Source organism: Macrobrachium rosenbergii, chromosome 36 (genome assembly GCF_040412425.1).
Source record: "Macrobrachium rosenbergii isolate ZJJX-2024 chromosome 36, ASM4041242v1, whole genome shotgun sequence".
NCBI classification, from domain to species: Eukaryota; Metazoa; Arthropoda; class Malacostraca; order Decapoda; family Palaemonidae; genus Macrobrachium; species Macrobrachium rosenbergii.
The window spans coordinates 12780418-12792917 of NC_089776.1; the positions used below are offsets into that span (position 1 = coordinate 12780418).

A 12500-nucleotide genomic window follows, 5' to 3' on the forward strand; every position below is an offset into this window, starting at 1 on the left:
GTCAGCTCATTAAACACCCACTGAATTCACACGAAAGAATCCTCGCGCGAATCAGACAAGCATAAATGATTGAATTATTACCCGGACCCAGCGAACAGGTGTTAGAAAGTTGCCGCTAGAGAACTGGTGTGCCTTGGTGTCAGTAGAAGAAACAGTTCTACCCAGAAGGAAGAGGGAAATAAAAGGACTGGAATGATGGTAATAATAATAATTCTACCTTTTGCATTGAGGTCATCCACGCAGTAGTAGTGGTTCTCTTCGTGTTGCCACACTTTCCCCCCTGCAAAAAAGGAGCGTAGCACCGAAAGGAGCACTGTGCTCTTGTGACGTTAAACTTAACGTACGAACGCCTGATTCACTACATTTGCTCAGAATACGCTTCTCGTTGGACAGAGGAAGAGACTGCAGGACTTTAAAAAGGGAGGAGAATGGATCGCATAGGAAGGGTGTGGGGTCCGAAGGGACATTCAACCCTTTACCCCTTCCCGCCACCTCGAGAAACCTCCCACATCTAAAACCATTACTATTTATCTACTTCTTCCACTTCTCCCTCATCCTCCAACACTCCCTCACCCCCCCTTTCTCTCTCTCCCCCCTACCATACTCCATTCAACAGCAACCCCGCCTCCCCTACCATATTCTTCTCGAGTCTGCCCGTTTCCGGTTCAAAGTCAAAAGCCGTCTTATTATTTTTTGTTTTTTCTTCTTTACCGTCTTCCTCCCTCCGTTATCATTTGTTTTTTTTTTAATTTTCCTTTCATTCATTGAAGCTTCTATGTACCTCCCCTTTAGATAATTGAGTTAATTATGGTTTTTTTAGTTTCTCGATGTTAATTTTTCTTTTGGTTTTATGGCCTTTTGACATTCCTTATGCAGAAATAATTTTTAGTTGAATAATGAAACAAATCCTGCATTAACAAGTAATTACATTTCTGTCTGTCTGTCTGTGTATTTCACCTTCTCCGTGGTAACAGGACCACTAACATTAGATGTTCATGGAAGACTGACCTCGGTCTAGGTGCAATCCCTCAGATTCCAGAGGTAATCCTTACCTGGGGTAATTTCGGTTTTTTCGGAACGTAATCTGGATACAGATGTAAATACAGTTTTAGAGATTTGTGCAAGTTTTGCCAGATATCAAGGGTCAGTTTATTAGATATTAGTTCAGACGCTGATTCAAGTATGGCTTGAGGTAATAGGACTAGAACAAGTGAAACTGAGCCTCATTTATACTGTTATCGCACAGTACTCATGAAACAATCTGGGAAAATCGAGATTATCAGGCCCGAAAACAGATTGTTGATACAGTATCCGGTAAGGTAACTATACCAACTAATACCAAAATGGCAATCCAGCTAATTCTGATGGCGTTCTTGAAGTGTATGGTGGAAACTAGTCAGTCTTTCTGATAAATGTTTTTAAAATTTATCAGCCTTTCTCCATTAGAGCGCATATAAAGTTCTCTGATGACATATTTAATGCCGCTTTTAAACCTAAACTAGATTTTATGTTGAGAGAAAAAGAATCACGTTTTATTATCTGCTTGCATCCTGGTGTACAAACCACAATTTAGTGTATCTGCTGGCATTGGTTAGGCCTAATATCAGTAGGTTAGCGCACTGAGTACTGTGTTTTCGATTCCCCGGATAAGCCCAATTCAGTGTTCACTAGGACATTGAATAGAAAAACGTTGTCACTAAATTTACGTGAAAAGTAGTTCACTGGGATGTAAACCTGCTTCGTCATTCTTTTCCGTCTTCCCGTTCAATCATTTATTCATTTCTTCCGTTTCAGAAAAGCTTTGTTAGACCAGAGGTTTACTCCACTGAAACACTTCCAAATAAGAGCAGATTACGTTGTCATTTTTTACAAGTATTATAATTGTCTGTGATTTGAATGGGGTTGTACTCTTAATTCTTATAGAATAAGACATAGAATACATAGCTTCTATGATTATAGATAATTTTCCCATGACTGTATAGATTAAAGTGTTGGGGGCTATTTGAAAACAAGATAAAGTCTGTCAGGCTGGATACTGGTTTCACTATTGACGTTGCCTTAACAACTGATTAAACATCTAATTTCCCCTACTCATAAAAAGTTTTGATAGTAAAATAAATTGTTATTTTTTGCAATATTTCATTCAGATCTGAAGTATCTGAAAGACTCGGGTGTAGAGCTGAAGTTACTGAATTATTATCTGTTTCCAAGATACTTTTCTTTTGGTTCCTTTCAATATATATAATTTTACCTATTTTAGATACATTAAGAAGAAACATCCGGAATATGAGTGGTACTACAAATAATTCAAGTTTAAAAGACTCACAAAATCGTTGAACTTTCAGAAGGACAACTCATTAAGATGTTATACGTAGCCAGTTTTATATTCTGAAATGTGTCTGATTATTTGGTGTGATTTATACACGAGCTATTGATTCTGGTTCTTAATATTGAACACACTGAGAGCTTATGTCATTTTCCCTTGTATGGGTAGGCCTACCTTCTTCTTCTTCTTCTTCTTCTAAGAAAGCTAGGGTTGAATTTCAAGAAAGAATATATAAATGTCCTTATAATCACCATACCTCTTAAAGTTCTTCAGGTATATAAACAAACTTTCGTGAAGAGTGCTGGATAGCATTTATTCTCTTTAAAACAGCCAGGACGTGTACGTTTGTTCAGTATTATCCTGAAGATTCTTTCATCCTGAACGGTAAAATGAATGTGGAATCAACATAATTAAGAGAGGAATCATTATTAGTATCCCCAACAGAAACAGGCTTTTTAATACGTTGGGTGACGTGGCTAAAATGTCCTTGCTTATTGTTTTCAGTGTTAATAGACGGAACTCGAGTATTGTTGTCAGTGCATTGTCAAGTTCTTCTACACAAGCAGATTCTTATTACTGCACAAGCTGGAGCAATACCATCATTGCAAGGAACCCCTTTTTTTATTTTATTTTTTTTAATTCCCCCGTTAGTCATGAGAACCAGAGGAAATAAGCTTGTAAAAAGTGCACGTTTTGACTCGGGTATAACGAAGGCTTTTCACCGTCGCTTTGAACGTAACGGAACTGATTACCTCGTCGAAAATAAATGAGACTGAGCGAGAGTTAGAGCAAGAGTTAGCGCCCTTTCTATAATAAAACCGTATAGAGCCTCTTGTTGCGGAGGTGGGTGTGTTTTATTGGCCGGACACGCTAGGGTGTGTCGGAGCAGTTCAGAGAGTTCACGTTGCTGCTGGCCAGAGATACACAACAGTTTTATACGTACGAGTTCTGGCCCTTGTTCTCCGTGCCCTCCAGTAGATGCAGGTACCCAATCGGTCTAGCTGTAGAGGGCTGTTCATTTCCTGTGGGAGGCTTGGCACCAGGGAAATGATAAGACAATGGTTTCTAATTGTTGATGCATGATAACTTTATACTGAATCAGGTTTCTTCATATGCCTATGTTTAACGATCTATCTATCTATCTATATATATGTTTATTTATATATATATCATATCATATAGCCTATTTATATCAAACACCGGTGGGGAGAAATGAAAAACGATTGCAGATTTATAAGTTTTTCATTTCTTCACGGTGGTGTTTGATATATAAATCACGTGTACAGTGATTGTATATATATATATATATATATATATATATATATATATATATATATATAAATATATATATATATATATATATTATATATATATATATTATATATATATATTATAACGTCAGTTTTTCCCAATTTGTATTTTAACGGAGATCTTTCACATTTACAATTGATCCCTGATCCCCCCTTTCCTGCCGAGAGTAACAGCAGCACCGATATGCAGTAAATGTACCTCGCTATCGGACTTCTCAGTTCCAGAGGTCCTTTATTCCTCACACCGTTGGACTGTGGAACAGTCTCCATGGGGATGTGGTGCAGTTGGGACTTCATAAGTTCAAGCGAAGATGTGATGCATTAGTACCCTTGTACAGTTCTTGCATTTCAATATTTTACTTACATTTTATCTATATTTATTAATCTGTTAATTTATTTTTTTTTCTTTTTTAATAAGCAATCCCTTCTTTCTGTATTTCCTTTTTACCTTCTGTTACTTCTTTCAAATGAACACCATAATATTCTTTGGAAGCATGAATTTCAAGTCAGTGGCGCCTATTAGCTTGTTCATTATGAATAGAGTTTATCTTCAGAATAATAATAATAATAATAATAAATAATAATAATAATAATAATAATAATAATAATAATAATAATAATAATAATAATAATAAGTACTGTATATCAGGTCCGCAATAATATTCAGTGGTGAATTGTTGTCGATTTTATAAAGACGTTACAAGAGCTTTCGAACCCTGTCCTGGGTTCATCTTCAGTCTACAGTAAGTATTATTGTACAGTAATTCTTAGTGTATGTTGCAGTTGCTGATGTACTGATGGTAATGAATTTCATACTACAAATAACTGCAAACGAATTTCATAATAAGAATTCTTGGTTTGTATGATGTATTACTAAATTTGTTTTAGAATTCAACTTTTAATGTTTGCCTATATACGGTCTGCTGCTATCAAGTTTTTACCTTACGTCAAACCTGAGCAAGATAACTTCCTATTTAATTTACCCGAATAGTAAACTTGTTTATATTCTTGGTTGATGAAATATCAGGTTTATGTTTACAAAAGAATGGCTTGTGAATTAACCTACCTATATGTCATGAGAACACGTGAGTAAAATCACGTTGTCCGATGAAAGCGAGCATTCAGCCAGACATTACCTCAACGCTGATGTAGGCTACAATATTCTCAAGATCAAATCTAAATGTAGACTGTTTATGTTAAGTTTAAGCCACGAGCCCAAAGGTCAACATTGCGTTCGGACACCGTGTGTGTGTGTGTGTCTCCAAGGGACTCGATTCGACCGTGCGTTCCCTTTGCGCCCAGGGTCCTTAGACCGAGTAGGACCGATGGCTGCCTATGTATAGACTTTATTTTATATTAAGTTTAAGCCACAAGCCCAAAGGTCAATATTACATTCGGACACTACGTAAGTGTGTGTGTCTAAGGGACTCTATTCGACTCCGCGTTCGTTTTGAGTGTAGGAGTCTCTAGACCGAGTAGGACCAATAGCTGGCAAGATGTAGACTGTTTATTTATATCAAGTTTAAGTCTTACACAAGCCCAAAGGTCAACACTGCATTCGGACACCGCATTTATATGTATGTAAATCTCCAAGGGACTCGATTCAACTCCGCGTCCTCTTTGCGTCTAGGGCTAGGTCTACGGACCTTGGTCTAGGAGCTAGGGTCTCTGGACCCTATAGGACCAACGGCTGGCTTGCTGGTGGATGCGCCACTTCAGCCGTCATCGCTGGTGATGATAATGGTCGTTAATGATAGGAGATGCGTGCAGATACGGCCTTGCATGACGACTGGTTGCCTCGGGTTCCTGTGGGTTTATATTTTATCCGCGGAGCGGGTGAGTCATCGTTACGAGGACTGTAGAGCATCATGAATTTTTATTTTAGATTTTTTTTTTTTCGTTACGCTACTTGCCTCTGGCCCCAGTGTATGAAAGCGTAGATGCGTATTAAACCCGGTGCTGGTATTCCAGGTATGATATAGTACTACGTTTATCATAGAGGCTTTAGGTAAATAAATGTTTCTTTGCTTCAATTCGAAGATTACCGTGAATGCATCTCAGGATTAGTCTAAAAAGTTGAGGTCACATCACCAGGTAATCTGACAACTGTAAAGACTGTTATTTAGGAACGGGGGAACCTTATATTAGATGATAGTTGTTAGGACCACAATGGCGATAGTAGCCTCTTTACATAAAACATAGACATGAAATAGTTAAGAAATTCCAGTAACTAAATTTATGTATAACAAATGGCCGTAACTCCCCGTAACCAGGATGAGTCTTTTTCAGTCGCGTTACTGTATTATAACTATATTATAACTTAATTTGACTTCGGTTACCTCTCTGTAGATTTTTAACTCTATAAAAATCCGTTTTTAATTTCCCAAGCGTTAGTGTATCTCTCTGTAAGACCCACTTTCCTTTCTTTAATAGGCATACTGTATCTTTATGCACACACATGCATATTATATATATATATTAATATACATGTATAAATATACATATAACATATAACATATGTATATATATATATATATATATATATATATATATATATATATATATATATATATATATATATATATATATATATATATATATATATATATATACAGTATATGACCCCGACTGAGCCACGTGATTCTAATCTTAGGCCTACTGTGGGTTATGCATAAATCAAACACACTGGTTTAAATGAACACAGTAGCTATATTCTAGACTCTAGAGTAACTTACAGTGTGCCCACTTTCAATTGAGTCACTACAAATTAAGAGAACGTGACGGTAGCCACCTAAAGCGGCGGGATTAGCCTACGTCCTTTTATGTCCGAGGGGAATAACGGAATAATGCCAGGCAGGGGCATTCTCACCTTGGCTCATCTCCCACCTTACTCCCACAGTTTGCGGTTATTGGATAATAATTCTTTCTACTTGACCTCAGGAGCTAATTCGCGTCCCGATGTACCGATGCCAAGCGTCTAACGACTTGGGGGTGGGTGTATGGGGGGGTTATTTCCTTAGGAACCATAGATGACCGTTATAGAACACAATGCCTCTTTGTTACCCCTCTGTGATCTGTTCCCGTGATCTAGGGACTTCAGGGGGCACTGCTAATACCTCCGGAAAGGGTTATTTATATATATATATATATATATATATATACACACATATATATGTCTGTGTGCGTGTGTGTGTGTGTTATTAACATTGAAAATTGAAGAATGGCAAGCAAATACTGTATGTATTTGTTTACTAATTTACTAATTAGCTAATTTATTTGTGTATTTATTTGTATGATTATTAACAAAATAAGTACCTCTTGAATTGCTTGATAATGGTCCACGATAATGTTTCTTCCTCACTAATTCATCCAGCTGTTTTGCAAGCAACTGATCTCCTCTTGCTGTGTTTCCCCTTGCCTTCTGTTACTTCTTTCAAATGAACACCATAATATTCTTTGGAGGCTTCTGAATTTCAAGTCAGTGGCCCCTTTGGTGGGCTTGTTACATTTGTACAGGGTTCGTCTTCTGAATAATAATAATAATAAAAATAATGTTGTATCCTTAATGTGAAAAATGATGGCTTGTAAACGGAAAAAATTGCAATATAAAAATGAAAATGGTAATAGGAAATTTATAAATGATGCAGCTACTTTTTAGAATTATATTGGTTACACCCCTTTGGGGGGTAGTGTCGTCAGTGCACCTCTTGCTGTGCACTGTAGGTTCTTTGCAGCGTCCCTTCGGCCCTTAGCTGCAACCCCCGTTTATTCCTTTTACTATACCTACGTTCATATTCTCTTTCTTCCAATCTTACTTTCCATCCTCTCCTAACAAATGATTCATATTGCAACTGCGAGGTTTTCCTCCTGTTACACCTTTCAAATCTTTTTACTGTCAGTTTCCCTTTCAGCACTGAATGGCCTCAGAGGTCCCAGCGCTTGGCCTTTGTCCTAAATTTTATATTCCATTCCACTCCATGCCACTGGAATGAGCTAAGGAGTGTCGGGGTTTTGTGAAGAGGAATGAGCTGACGATTCCCATGTGACCTGAATTAGAGAAAGAGACAGTCTGGTTTGAATTAGATAACAAGTGGCTACAGCATCTGTAATGAATAAAGGGGGCCGTGTTTACATGTAGATAATTGCTTCCAGATAAAAGAAAATAGAAAGAAACATAGAACACTCTTCACATTCTGTGCGAATCCTTTGCTACTTTTCAGTGGTATCGAATCTGAAAGGATGACTGATGTTTATAATCATGTCCTTAGCGTTTAGTAGTTGATTTTTGTTGTTCCTCATGACCTTGAAGTCTCTTTTAGAGAATGTCAACTGTGTTCTGCTTATCTTTCTTTGTATATTGTTTGTGCTTTTATTTTTCTTTGATACCGAGGCCTTAACTTAAAAAGTGCTTGTAATTATTATTGTTATTATTATTATTATTATTATTATTATTATTATTATTATTATTATTATTATTATTATTAGACGAACCCTATTCATAGGGAACAAGGCCACAGGGGCCATTGACTTGAAACTCAGGTTTCCAAAGAAGATAATATTCACATGAAAAGAGTTACAGAAGATAATATGAAATACAGAAAGAGATCAGTCAATAGAAAAGGATAAAAGATAAATGAATAAAATGATAAATAAATAGATGAAAATATAAATAAACTGTCAAAATTGAAAGTGGATAGTTTTATGGCAGTAATGATTTGCATCCTCGCTTGAATTTTCGAGGTTCTAGTTGTACGAATCCTCACTGTAATTGAAAAGCTTTAAATTTACCAAAATAAGGGCTAGGTTTGATTTGCTGTCATAGGTAATATCAGTAACATATTTCAGAAAGCAGAAATGAAACAGAACTGGGGGTAGGAGGGAAAGATCTCTGTTGATAATTCTATCAACTGTTTCTGTACAAGTATATAAGTCAACTTGAGAACTAAAAATAAGAAAATAAAAAAAAATAGGAGTTAATGAGAAAGGAAGGACGAACAACCCAACCGTAAACCGTTAAGAGAGTGGCAACTTTATTCTTCTCCTTTTTTTTTTTTAGTGTGCGTGACATTATTCAGGCATGTGGCTGTGGGCATGATAGCAGTGGCGAGCGGTTGCTGTTGCCTCCTCCATGACCCAGGGAACTTGGGGGCTCATGAGTCAGTTATGGGTATATGCGTGTGGGCGGGAGAAGAAGAAAGAGGCGCAACGTCTCTCGAGTGATGTGTGAGGACAGACCATCATCGTAGGGACCACAAGAAGAAGAAGAAGAGGAAGATTTAGACGACTCATAGAAAACGTGGTTTCACGACGTCAGTCTAGATTCGAGATCGGGTGTGAGTTGTGGCTGCTCAAGGAATGTCCCGCTGTGTGTTTTAAGTTTTTTTTTGTTAAGTGTTTTTTTTTTTTTTTTATGCGTGCCAGGAGTGGAGAACTTCCAAGCGTTTGTTTAGTCGTGGAAGAAGAAGAAGAAGCGACTCCGTGCGTGTGCGTGCGTGCGTGGGCAGTTGTGGTTAGGTAACGTTACCGGGACAATCATGTCCATTCATTCTTTCGTCGTACGAAGGAAAATATTAAGGCCTTCCATGGTCTGGTGGTGTGTGTGTGTGTATGTGTGTGTGTGATTCCTCAAGACTCATCCTTCAGGGAAATACCTAAAATATCTCAACAATTTTGTCTGTTGAAAACTGATAAAAATGAAAGAAAAATCGAGATGTAATAGTATATAGCACTAACGTGATCAAGAAAAATTTCATGGAGGGACACCAATTTTCGTATTATACATACGTGTATATATATATTTATATATATTTTCTTTAATAGATTTTTTATTTTTCCCCATCTTTATATTTCTTATTTATATTGTTATTATCTAAATCTTCAATATCATTTTGTCAATTTTTTTCATTGGGGGGGCATGTGCCCAGGTGTCAACCCCCGGATCCGCTAGTGGTATATATCCTAGTTCTGTGTAGATAAAAAGGTTTGATAAAGTCAAGGGCGTATACAGCTGATTTGACATGTCTATGTAACGTATCATATTTTTTATTCATTATTAACACGTTTATTAAAGTTACGTTCATTATAACAATCAAGTGATTCAGTTATTTTCCTTTATTATGACATATCGTGGCCTTCATTTTTAGGTAATATATAACAAGTGTTAATACTTATCATTTGTTTATTCATTGTCAACAACGCGTTTACTAAAGTTACGTTCATTCTAACGTTCAAGTGATCAAGGATTCTTCTTTATTATGACCTATGGCCTCTAATTTAAAGTGAAATTTTAACGATGCAGTTGGAGATACCTCTTCGTTATGACTTATAGTCTTTAATTTAAAGTGATATTTTAACAATGCAATGACCAAGTCTTTAATTTCAATTGATGCTTTAACAATACAATCGAGAATCTCTCTTCATTATGACTTGTAGTCTTTAATTTAAAGTGATATTTTAAAAATACAATGACTTAAAGTCTTTAATTTCAAGTGATACTTTAATAATACAATCGAGAATCTTTATTATGACTTATAGTCTTTAATTTAAAGTAATATCTTGACAATACAATGACTTAAAGTCTTTAATTTCAAGTGATACTTTAACAATAAAATCAAGAATCTCTCTTCATTGTGACATGTAGTCTTTAATTTAAAGTGATATTTTAACAATAAAATAACTTAAAAGTCTTTAATTTCAAGTGATACTTTACTAATACAATCGAGGATCTTTATTATGGCGTATAGTCTTTAATGTAAAGTGATATCTTGACAGTACAATCTCCACGAACGACTCCAGCGAATTTCACTGGACGTGAAACTCGCACCAAAACAGAGTTGTGGAGAAGTCATCCCGTGAAGGCGTCCTCTATTCGTATCGCCAACTACATGGGCGCGTTCTACTCATCATCACTTTCTGAAGGTCGTCTCGACCAGGGCAAGGGAGGGAGAAGTAAACAACTTGTTGGTTGGGGAGTGGGGAGGGAGAGAGAGAGAGAGAGAATTTATACCACGGCGTCTATGCAAATACCCTTTACGCGTACGCAACTATGCGCGTGTTATATATATTTATATATGTTTGTGCTGTTGATGTTTGACACTTTTGGCCAGCTCTCTCTCTCTCTCTCTCTCTCTCTCTCTCTCTCTCTCTCTCTCTCTCTCTCTCTCTCTCTATATATATATATATATATATATATATATATATATATATATATATATATATTATATATATATTTATTTCAAGTGTTATTCTCTTTATTATACAGATTCTAATATACAAGATACTTTGCATTGTGTTTAAGCTTCAAGGGCAGTGGAATTTTAAATTCCCGGGAATTCAGCAGATAAACATAAAGCAAATTTAAAGGAAAAAATGATGGTAATGTCATTGTCGTTTGTCCTACCTTGAATTAACTGACATATATATATACGCTTGTAATGCAGAACTCATCATTAGCGTATGTATGGTTTGTGTATATTTTCATGTCTCCGTATGAACGTTCCCCGTATGGGGTAGTATGGGTGCACTGTAGGCATCACTTAAGGTTCTTTGCTGCATCCATTAGGCCCCTAGCTGCAACCCTTTTCATTCCTTTGACTGTACCTCCGTTCATATTCTCTCTCTTCCAACTTACTCTCCACTCCCTTTTTAACAACTGTTTCATGGTGCAACTGCGAGGCTTTCTCATGTTACACCTATCAAACCTTTTCACTGTCAGTTTCCGTTTCAGCGCTGAATGACCCCACAGGTCCCAGCGCATGGCCTGTTCCTATGGACGTGGGAAAATGGTTATATTTGCCATAAGGTCCATAGTGTGTCTGGAGCTAATCGTTTAATGAAGGCCCTTCAAATATACTCTCTCAGAGTATATTTAAAGGACCTCGCGTTGAATATGAAAAACAACATTCTGAAGTGGATGTTCGGTGAATGAAAATGCTCGAAAACAATGGTTTCCAAAACTTGTTCCAGATAACTTACAGTAGGTCATAACTGAAGATTGTATTGTATTAAACAAAACAGCCCTACTGTGATGTACCGTTAACTAACGAATCGATTGATTCCAGTCATGCAAATCGACCAAAGGTTAAAAAGGAAAAAAAGCAGAGAGAGAAACGAGCCTAGGCAATGTTACGCATCTCATAAATATGCAAATTGAATTCAAAGACTGTCACAGTCGAAGGAAGGCTGTCACACGCCTGACTGACGCAGAAGCCACTGTCAATGAGCAGTTAACAGTCATGATTTATTTACGTATTGTGCTCACTAGCGGATCCAGGGGTGCGGGGCACCTGGGCACGTGACACCCCATGAAAAACAATGACAAAACAATAATACTGAAGGTTTAGATAATAATAATAACGTAATTGGGAAATATGAAAATGGTAAAAAAATCTTTTATACAAATAATAATAAAATTTTGAGAGAAAAAAATTTCATGGGGAGGGAACAGTTTTCATATTATACATATATATATATATATATATGTATATATGTATATACATACATACATACATATATACATATACATACATATATATATATATATATATATATATATATATATATATATATATATATATATATATATATATATGTATAATATGAAAATTGGTGGCCCTATGAAATTTTTCTGAATCCGCTAGTGATTGTAGTGCATGTGGCTCTGTGGCTCGTGTTCCTCGTTTTCGGTCTGTGCTTGGGACAAGCGAGCTGCAAGCGCCTTTTGTTTGGGGTCGGGCAGCCGAGCGTAAAAATGCTTTTCCACCATTCTTACTTCCTCGTCTCTGGAACCGTCACGAGTGAACAGAGCCATTTCAGGCTGTTTTTGCCGTTTATCGCTTTTGTTGCCGTTTCCAGCTGAGCAGACC

The 12500-nt window shown here is 36.7% G+C and overlaps 1 protein-coding gene across 1 annotated transcript in view; it reads left to right on the forward strand.

Annotated features, from left to right (window-relative positions):
• Positions 1-8805: 8805 nt before the first annotated feature.
• Positions 8806-12500, forward strand: part of LOC136856635 (uncharacterized) — a 949691-nt gene continuing 945996 nt past the window's right edge. The window contains 1 exon segment of the mRNA XM_067134595.1: positions 8806-9150. The gene's annotated coding sequence lies outside the window, so the exon portion shown is untranslated.